The 10,542-nt window shown below is 41.7% G+C and overlaps 1 protein-coding gene across 15 annotated transcripts in view; it reads left to right on the plus strand.

Moving 5' to 3' along the window:
• The first annotated feature begins 403 nt into the window (after positions 1-403).
• LOC124424310 (bromodomain adjacent to zinc finger domain protein 2B-like) overlaps positions 404-10,542 on the plus strand; it is a 130,428-nt gene continuing 120,289 nt past the window's right edge. For 3 of the 15 annotated variants that reach the window (XM_046963214.1, XM_046963233.1, XM_046963300.1), the window contains exon 1: positions 406-2,238. The gene's annotated coding sequence lies outside the window, so the exon portion shown is untranslated. Of the gene's footprint in view, positions 2,239-10,542 lie in introns of all 15 variants that reach the window. The other 12 variants (XM_046963177.1, XM_046963204.1, XM_046963196.1 and 9 more) reach the window with 7 other exon arrangements.

Consider the following 10,542-nt stretch of genomic DNA (forward strand, 5'->3'; position numbering starts at 1 on the left):
ATCCGGCCCTGTCGCGATCGCGAGTGTAAATCGGTAGACACCCGTTAGATGGTGTGTGTAGCGAAGGTGGGGGGAGAGGCGGGCCAGGTGGTCCGTCGGTGCGAATATCCATTATAGATTCGGCGGAGTGTAGCCGCCGGTGCGCGATCCTCTTCTCTCTCTCTCTCTCTCTCTCTCTCTTTCTCTCTCTCCCTTCGTCTGCGCGCGCGGCACTTTGCTACACTCGCATTATAAACACATACATACATACATATACGTACGTACGTAGCTAGACAGAGAGGGAGAGAGCATCACACAAGATCGCTAGAGATCAGTGCAGCGTCGATGTCGTGCGCGCCACTCTCCCTCGAAGAAGCGCCCACATATATAGAAGCGAGAGAGAGAGAGAGAGAGAGAGAGAGAGAGAAACAGATAATAGTAGTGGTTATACGATGGTATCCTCGATGTGTTAGTAGTAACGGTGTATTTGCGTGTAGTGCCGACGAGGGCGCAGTCGTCGGGTTTCGCGGCGCCACCGGTTCATTCCGCCATCGGCGCCCGCGACGTACGGACGTGCGTGTCGAGACAGAAAGAGACAGAGTGAGATAGAGAGAGAGAGAAAGAGAGAGAGAGAGAGAGAGAGAGAGAAGAAAGGAAGGAGAAAGAGATAGAGACAGGGACGCGCTACGACTTTCAACAAGAGAGAAAGAAAGAAAAAGGAAGAGAGAGAGAGAGAGAGAGAGAGGGAGAAAGAAGACCAATTATTTCGTGTGCAAACGATCATCTTCGCGATCTCTGTGCGTGTTCGTCTTCGGCTATATATGTCCTACTGAGTTTGTATTCGCGCGAACGACAAACGACGTTGAGGTATTCGACAAACGAGACGCACGGTGCTCGTCTGGCGGAGTGAGAAAGGTCGGTTATTAGCGAGTTTATAAACGGACAAGATAGATAAGTATAAGATAGAGATAACTAAAGAGAGATATTGAGAAAGGAATCGTCGTGGAAAGACGCGCGCGCGGTACTTTTTCGCGAAGAAGCGAGCGAACGAGCGAGTTAACGGTGTCGAGCAGCAGAGTTCTTCGTGCTCTGGTGGTAGTGTGGTTGATTGGTGTTGGCCGGTAATAGTTGTTATTGTTGTTCTAGTAATAGTAAGTAGTAGTAATAGTAATAATAATAATAGTATTAGTGGTGGATGATAGAATAATAACGCGCTCTTGATTCCGAGTGTAAACAAGTGCTACGAGAGAAGGAGGAAGAGGAGAATAGAAAAAATAGAGGAAAAGTAAAAGGGAGAAGAGGAGGGGAAAACGACAATAGTTATATTTTCCAAGTAAAAGTGTCCCTCGATATATCGGATATAAGGATATAATAACGAATAAAAACGCGAAGAAGAGGAAGACGAAAGGAGGGCGCGGGAGCTCGGGCGGGGGGCACCTGGAAAGGGTGGGAAGGAACGAAGGAAAAGGTACGACGAGTAATAGTAAAGTACGATTAGCAAACGGCATCGGCTCTGGTGGCAGTTGCTGCTGCGACGGGTGTACCCCCTCGTCGCTCGCTCGCTCGCTCGCTCGTTCGCTTTGCCACCACCCCCCGTCGCCCCCTGCCTTTCCCCCCCGCCCTCTCCTCTCCACGCTCTCCGCGACCGTTCGTATCCTCCTCGGGACGACGCCACCGTCGAGACGCGTCGTACCGGGGCTCGACTCTCGCGCGAGGGGAGAGGACCGACGGTGAGAGAGAGAGAGAGAAAGAAAGAGAGAGCGAGTGAGTGAGTGTGAGTGAGTGAGAGACGAAGATAGAGAAAGACGGATAGCCTGCTTGCGAGACAGGAGCAAGGGAAGGAGGAGGAACAGCAGTGGCACTACGGCAGTGTGTAACGTTGTCGGTGAGAAAAGGAGAACGAGAGAAGAGGATCAAAGAAGAGGAGAGAGAGAGTGAGAGAGAAAGAGAAGGAACGAACGAACGAACGTACGAACGTACGTGTGCTGTCTCTCTACCTGTGCTGAATCCCTCTCTCACGAAAGTGCGACTTGGAAGGCCTTGCTCCGATCTCTTAGGCATCGCGAGCAGGCAACTCGAACGAAAGAACGAACGAGCGACGACGAGCAGTCAGGCAGGCCAAGCGAGCGAGCAAGAAGAAGCCGAGGAGGAGAAGAAGAAGAAGAAGAAGAAGGTGGTGGTGGAGGAGGAGGAAGAGGAGGAGGCGGCCAGGCCTCTCGTCGCGTCGTCCAACGACGCGGGATATTTCCTTTTGGTTAGGTAAGCGAGACAACAATATAAATGGCTCGTACACACAGTACCCACAGAGAGACGAACAAAGAGAAAGAGAAAAAGAGAGAGAGCACCAGCGAGAACGTACGAACGCTTCGGCGCGAACCGATTCGCGCGCGACTTACTTCCCCCCTCTCCTCCCTCCTCTTCCTCCTCCTCCCTCACCCACTCATCCATCTCTCCGCTCGCCTCTCCTCATCCTTCTCCTCCTTCCGTCCTTCTGCGACATTTTTCCGAGAACTCGTTGCCCGTCGTATCCCGTCGTCGTCGTCGTCGTCGTCGCCGCTCGATCGATGGCCCTTTTTTTAGGAGCTCGCACGTTACTTACCAAACCTTTCCACCCTATTTCTCTTTCTCTCTCTCTCTCTCTCTCTCTCTCTCTCTCTCTCTCTCTCTCTCTCTCTCTCTCTCTCTGTCTCGTACGCACGTTCGAAAGACGCGCCAAATTCGTAACTTCTTTTTACGGGAGTTTGTCGCGTTTGTTACAATCTTTTTGTTTTGGCGCCAGTTTTGAAGACAGTTTGAAGTTGAAAATATTTAGATAGGGAGAGAGAGAGATACTGATCGACAACGACTAACGACAAGGAGGATGACGATGACTAGTTCTCTCTTCTCATGTAAGAGAACGTTGTCGTTAAATATCTTAACGGGAAACGAGGACGTGGAACGGCCGCAACGCGAAAGCTTCCTTTCCTTTCCTTTCCTTTCGAGGTGGTAATAAGATCGGTCCTTAAGGACGATTAGGATCGTCGACGAGCGGAACGCGCAACGACGTGACGCGTCGGTCGTCCTTTCGAACTTTTTTGTTTCTCTTCCTTCTTTTCTTTGCCTTTTTTTTCTTTTCTTTCCTTCTTTTTTTCTTTCTTTTTTTTTTTTTTTTTCTCCAAAGCAACGTCTTATAGACGATTTCTTCTTCACTATCGATAGCGACGATCTTCGTACTTATATACTTGACGTACAGTATATACGTGTGGTGGATGTATGTACGTATGTATATATGTATTTATGTCGTCGATAATTCGTTTCGTTAACGATCGTGCGTGTATACGTACTTACATCCGTTACGTAGTGTTTCTCTCTCTCTCTCTCTCTCTTTGTGTGTCTGTGCGTGTGTATGCGTATGGATTGGTTAGTGCGTGCTTCTCGCAAAAAGAAGGCAAGGTTAACGATCGTCGACATTTCTCTCTCTGTCTATCTATCTATCTATCTATCTATCTATCTATCTGTTTCTCTTTTATTTTTTCTTTCTTCAATTTTTTCCTTATATTTTTTGTTTTGTTTTCCTCCATCGTCATTCCAGTCGATATACCATAGTTTCGTCGTTTCGTTACACTTTCGACTCCGTTCGTTTCAAAGTTAGACACGCTTTTCTATTTGTACGTGTATGTATGTTATAATAGTAAATCCAGTAGAAGACGTCGAGAATCGACGGTTAGACCGAGCGTTAGAGCTCTAGCTAGATCGCCGTTGTTAGATAAGACGAATTACCAGAGGCCAGAACGCGAATCGCTCGAGTTTCTTTCGTAGACACTAACTAAGGAACACGTTCGCTCCGACCATTCCGTTAGTTCGTCAAGAAGGAAACTTACGTTATGTATATACCTACGTACATACGTGTATATATATATATATATACATATATATGTATGTATATTTGTATTATGTGTATATATGTACGATTACGAATGACTTACCTTCTCTCTGCTCCCGTGTCTCTGTCTTTTTTTTTCCTTTTTTTTTTGTTCCTTGTTTTTTTCTTTTTTTTTCTTCTTTTTATTTTTGTTTTTTCCTTCTTCCTTTCGTCTTAAAGGAAAAGTCCTAGGATCACGGGCAAAAAAGAAGAAGAAATTCGTGCAGAAACACTTTCGGCTTAACCAATGTCCATGTTTTTCTCGTATCTTGTGTTAAAACATCTTTATATATGTACGAAAGGAAACGCGAAAGAATCGGTTACGCAAGCCGGACAAACTATGATACGCGTCTTGTCTTCTACTTCTTCTTCTTCTGCTGCTGCTTCTTCGTCTTCTTCGTCGCATTCGTCCGTAGTAGTCGTTGTAATCGTTATAGCACAGTAGTCTTCGTAGTTGTGTCTTTGCAGTACTACCACTATACTTATTCGTATTCGTTCGTTCGTTACTCGTACAACGATAGACAGATAAGACACGATTGAAAAGAGAGAGAGAGAGAGAGAGAGAGAGAGAGAGAGAGAGAGAGAGAGAGAGAGAGAGAGAGAGAGAGAGAGAAAATTGTCTTTTAACAACGTCTCACTATTCCTTCTTGTATTTACCGCACGCTTTTAGCTACCTTCCATGTTGAAATATGTACGTAATCGTTCGTACTATATTTCTTTTACATTCTCTCTTTCTCTCTTATCGTTTTCTTTTTCTTTCGGTATCACTCTAACTCCTGAGAAATCGTCGTCGAGCAATAATTATCGAAGGAGTGTAATGTCGGACGCGAAGTAACCGTCAATGTATCCGATTAACGCATACTTTTTTGTCGTAAATCTTTGCATTGTTTTTCTGTCCGTCCGTTCGTCCATCCGTCCGTCCTAATGTTGTATTTTCCCAAACAACAAACTCGTACGTACGTACGTATCACGTTTGTGTTTCCAAAGATTGAAATCGATATAGAGAGAATAAAAACTCCAGAGAGACAAGCTTCGAGATAAACGGATATCTCGGATTATACATATACACACACACACACACACACATACACGTAGACTAACACGTATATGTATATAAAGCTATACCTACTTTGCACACATTGAACACGCTTACTCTCGCAAGTTCAAACACGAATATTGTTGTCGTTGCTGCTGCTGCTGCTGCTGTTGCCGTTGCCGTTGTTGCCGTTGCCGTTGTTGCCGTTGCCGTTGTTGCCGTTGCCGTTGTTGCCGTTGCCGTTGTTGCCGTTGCCGTTGTTGTTACTGTTACCGTTGTTGCGCTTCGTCTGTATGTATATATATATACATATTATATGTACATACAAAGTACGTGTATGTATGTGTGTATATCTATGTTCGCCTAGCGAGAGGAAAAATAGAGAAGAAAAAATATACGTTTTTCACGGATGAGAAGGGAGGTGGGGGCCCCGCTTGCTCTCTCTTTCTCGGCTTAAAGACGTGGCCCAGGTGAACCACGTTTTTCTCGCTTTTAACGTTTCGTATTATGTGATTATTTACGTAACGACTTGAAAAAGATAGATAGAGAAAGACAGACAGACAGACAGACATACAGAGAGAGAGAGAGAGAGAGAGAGAGAGAGAGAGAGAGAGAGAGAGAGAGAGAGAACGAGTTTGCGTTCGGAATCGAAATTATCGAGGTATCTGACATATGAAAGTTTTCACGCCGTAGAATTACGCTTTTGATTTCATATTTAACCCTTTAATGCGTCATTCTTTTTTTTTTTTTTTTTAATTCATTATACACATTTCTAAAGGAAGTGTTGAACTAATCGTTGAGAAAGAAAATTACATTGTAATTATTTCTACGACGAAACACGTGTATCGAAGTGATTTAAAAGGTAATTGACATGGTCGTATGATATATCTCAAAAATGATTATACCAAAACTGTTTCGTTAAAGATAGATTATTAAAATCAAATTTCATATATAATTCATGATTCGTTTTCATTAATGTATCATTCATTCATTCGTACGTTCGTTCGCTCATTTTCTGTTTTATTTTATATTTTTTTACTAACAAATTTTCGAAACACTATGACGCGACTGATTCATGTATAACCAGAACGCAATAATATAATAGTAATAATAACAACAACAGCAACAACAACAATAATAATAATAATGATAATAATAATAATAATATGTGGGACAGGTCGAGTGAAATGTAACAAGCATAAATATTAAACCAACCATTGGAAATATCATGTTGTAATTCTAGAACGAAGTATGCATTGAAGAGGGTTTTAAAAATTGATTGATAGTTTAATCGTATTACTATATCTTACGAATGATTATACCAACTTTTTTTCCTTAAAGTCAGATTATTAAAAATCAAATTTCATACTTGACCCTTTAATGCGTCATTCATCTTTTTCCCTTTTTCCCCCGCTCTTTTTTTCTTAACAACCTTTTAATACATAAATATCAAACTACGTAATCGTTAGGAAAAATTTAGGAGATCATAATTTTACGCGCGTTGTGGTAGATTTGAGAGAAATAAATTGTTAAAGGATCGTACATTACCATCGAAAATCACTGATCGTAAATATAAATCGTTAAAATAAAAAAAAAAAAAAAAAAAAAAAAAAAAAAATACAATTAGGAAATGAGAAATATTCGATGAGAGATTAGGAAAAGAAAAAGATCAAAGAAAAAAGGATAAAGTAAAGATTGGACAAAAGGAGGAGTTCAACGTTCAAACAATTGAAACCAAGTGTTCTCTTTAAATTATAATTATCTCGTATATATAGCGTAGAGAGTATCGTTAATAATCCGATGATACTTTCGTGACAAGGACGCTTATAATTGTAAGAGCAAGTGTTGGACTCGATAAAGCGGTAAAATCGCGAGTAGCGTGTAACGGGAGTCTTCTTCGATTTCGCGAGCGCGAACCTTCCGCGCCGTTTTACCGTTAACGACCTAAATCGGTGTATGTGTGGGTTTGTGTGTATGTGCGTGTGCGTGTGCGTGTATGCATGCATGCATCTGTATCTGTTTATATGTCTCTGTGCGTGTAAAAGAAAGAAAGAAACGAGAGACGTTCCACCGTTTTGCGATTAGCAAAGGAAAGAAAAAAAGAAAAACCGAGCTTAGAGTATATAGACAAATCAATAAATATATTATTACGATAGGTTTAGAAGTCTAGAAACATATTATTGTATAATGAATAGTATAAAGTTTAATGATTATGATCGAATGTATATAAATAAAAGGAAATGAAAGGGAAAGGGAAAGAGAATATATATATATATGTTATAGTATGTGTGAAAGGGAAATAGAACGTTAATGCCATTAGAATAATGCATATTATCACGTAAAAAAGGAATCGAAGAATACGATGAAGGAAATTTTATTCCGATTACCTCTTTTCTCTCTCTCTCTCTCTCTCTCTCTCTCTCTCTCTCTCTCTCCCTCTCTCTCTTTATCTGTCCGTCTCGTTTATCGACGTACGAGATGCGGGGACGTTTATAAAGTGAGAGAGAGAAAGAAGAGGGTCACGATAACGCGTTGGGAGGACCTTAACGCCTACGTTTTCTCGAGAGTACCTCTATATAAGCGATTCTTCTTCTTTTTCTTATTGTTATTATTATTATTGTTATTTCTCTTTTTGTCTCATAATAATCTTCCGATGACTTCGGCCAGCCAAAGTTACTCGGATAAATATGACGATTGTGAAAAGATCCATTTTTTCTCTCTCTTCCTTTTTCTTTTTTTTTTTTTTTTTTGTCATTCCTCTTTCTCCTTGATTTTTTGTTTCTTTCCTCTCAAATGTAACTTCTTATCTCGATTAGTATCATCGTACACAATGTACGTAGGTATAAGATAATCTTAGTGAAAGTTTATATTTTTTTTCTTTTTTATTTTCCTTTTTGTTTTTTTTTTCTCTTTTTTTTTTTCTTTCGTAAAAGTAACGTTTGTTTTCGACGGTGTAACAGCAGATACGTGTGTTTACTTATATATCACCGGAATATATATATATTTGAATACATTTCAAACTTTTTCTCTCTCTCTCTCTCTTTGTCTGTCTGTCTGTCTGTCTGTCTGTCTGTCTATCTATCTATCCATCCGTCCGTCGTCCGTCCGTCCGTCTGTCTGTCCATCCATCCATCCATCCGTTTATATGTCTCGAACGAATCGAATTTGAAATTAGATAGCAATCACGTTAGTGTTGGGTCTGGAGTCGGGTCGAGAGAGAAGTACGCGATGCGACGCGACGATGTTCGATGCGTTTTCAAGGCACGCAGCGCGCGCTCGCGCGACGATCGATGGCTCTTACGAAATCGAAACGTGACTAATCGCCAGAGACGAACACACACCGTCATGGCTGACACTCAGCTCGAACCAACGACGAAGGAGGCCTCGCTTGCACGAAACGAAACGAGACGGAGACGACGACAACGATGGCAACGACGGCGACGTCGCGTTACGTCGATAATACTACCGCTTTTACGTTTTCTCTCTCTCTCTCTCTGTGTCTCTCTGTCTCTGTCTCTCTCTCTCGGCTCAGTTCGTGTCTCCTTCGACGTGAGCGAACCTCGGAAAATTTCCCGATATCGTTTTACCCCTCGGGTAAAGGTACATCGTTCCTTCGATCTTTGAGAAACCCCCAAAATATCTAACTCTCTTTCTCTCTCTCTATCTATATATCTATCTATCTTTTTCTCTCTCTTATTAGTCTCTCTTTGTCTCTCCTTTTCTCATATAATGTATCGACTTTACTATTATTGATATTATCGAGTAGCCTCGTTATCGTCCTACCCTTATCCCATCTTACACGCTTTAATGATCGTCTAAATGGCGATTAATGAGGAGTCGAGCAAAAATAAAGCTTTGCGTGCAAGAAAAATTTTCTATTGGCTGGTGCGTGACCCTTGACCGTCATTGTCCGTTGTTTATCTCTATCTCTTTCTCTTGTGCGTGCGCACGCGTAGTTTTTATTTTGCCGTCTCTCCCCACGTGTTTCTTACTTAAATATCTATTTTCTCTCTCTCTCTCTCTCTCTGAATGCAAACGTCGTCGTTGTCGGTGGCAGTGGCGATGTCTGCTTCGTTGTCGTCCTTGAAAGAAAAAAAAAACAGAAAAAAAAGGAAGGGAAAAGAAAAACATTTCACGACAGATAGAAAAGAAATGAAAAAGAAAGATGAGGAAGAGGAAAAATATCATTATCGTAGGAAAATCGTTTGGCCGTATTTCATACGCAAATGCATTTCGTTCGGTAAAAGGATCCCGAAAGATTCATGCTTTTTGTACAACGAACGAATGAACGAACGAACATTCGTTCGGTATTAACGAAATTAAAGTTCTTCTCTGCGACCGACAAATCTCTTTGAGCTTCCCGTTCCGTCGTATTTAGCGCGCTCTATAAATTCGTGAAAGGGAATTCTTGGAAGGACGCATTAGTTGCTCGGATTTCAACGAACGTTCATCATCACGATATATATATATATATATATATATATATATATATATATTCTATAGAAGAGAGAAGAATTTGACGATTTATTAACATCTTATAACATTGCTAATTGAACAAAATTGAATAAAATTTTTCATTATGTTAAATGTCAAAAACAAAAAAAAAGGATCGAACCAAAAGTTTTTATATTCCTTTTAATCGAACAGAAAATAGAATAATTAATTAGATGAAAAGCGTTCTCTTTTGAAGTTCTTAGACATTCCTCCGAACGAACATGCATCGTCTACGATATATATATATACTCCCGTATTCTATGGGAAAAGGATTTTAGAAAGTTATTAACGTCTTATAACGTCATTATCGATAATTGAATATCGAATTGAGAAGTCGAGCAAAATCTCTCGTTATGCTTAAGGAAAGAAAAAAGAAAAAAGAAGAAGAAGCAAGAAAAGAAAAACAAAAAAAAAAAAGAGAGATATTGATTCTCCGATCGAATAGAGAATAAATATGGGACAAAATTAATTACACGAATAACCTGTTCTAAAAGCCCCGGATGGACTATTTCCTAGCAACGAGGAACAACAAAACGAAGTTTTTACACATATATTGAATCCTGAAGCAACGTTGTTTCGGGCTCTCGTAAATTCCAAAAGAAGCAAGCCTCAAGAACGAAGTCGATCGGCGCGTTTCGTAGGCAGGAAAGATCGCGTTCTCTCTTCTGCACCCTCCTCTCGCCTCCTCTTCCTCCTCCTCCTCTCTCCGTCCCTCTTCCAATCTCTTTCTCTTCTCTCTCTTTCTTTCTCTCTTTCTCTCGTTCGGCAGCCGGACGATTTTCAGCCGCTTATTACGAGGCTTCGCGTTCTCCTCAGGCTCGGTCACGCAAGCAGCACATCGTGGGACTCGGAACAGCTCGCAAACTCGTTTGGTAGAGGGAAGAAAGAAAGAAGAAAGAAGAAGAAGAAGGACCGACGGCGACCGACCGACCGACCGACTGGAGCGACCAAGCGACGTCCTCGTCGCGTTTTCGATGGAAATCGATCGTCGTCGTCGTCGTCGTCGTCGTCGTCGTCGTCGTCGTCGTCGTCGTCGTTGTCGTTGTTGAGGAAAGGCAGTAGGAACGCGTGGGTTTGTAGAGTTGCACATAGGAGAACGACGTAACATGCTCGTTCGACCTTTTCCAACGTT

Source organism: Vespa crabro, chromosome 1 (genome assembly GCF_910589235.1).
Source record: "Vespa crabro chromosome 1, iyVesCrab1.2, whole genome shotgun sequence".
NCBI lineage: Eukaryota > Metazoa > Arthropoda > Insecta > Hymenoptera > Vespidae > Vespa > Vespa crabro.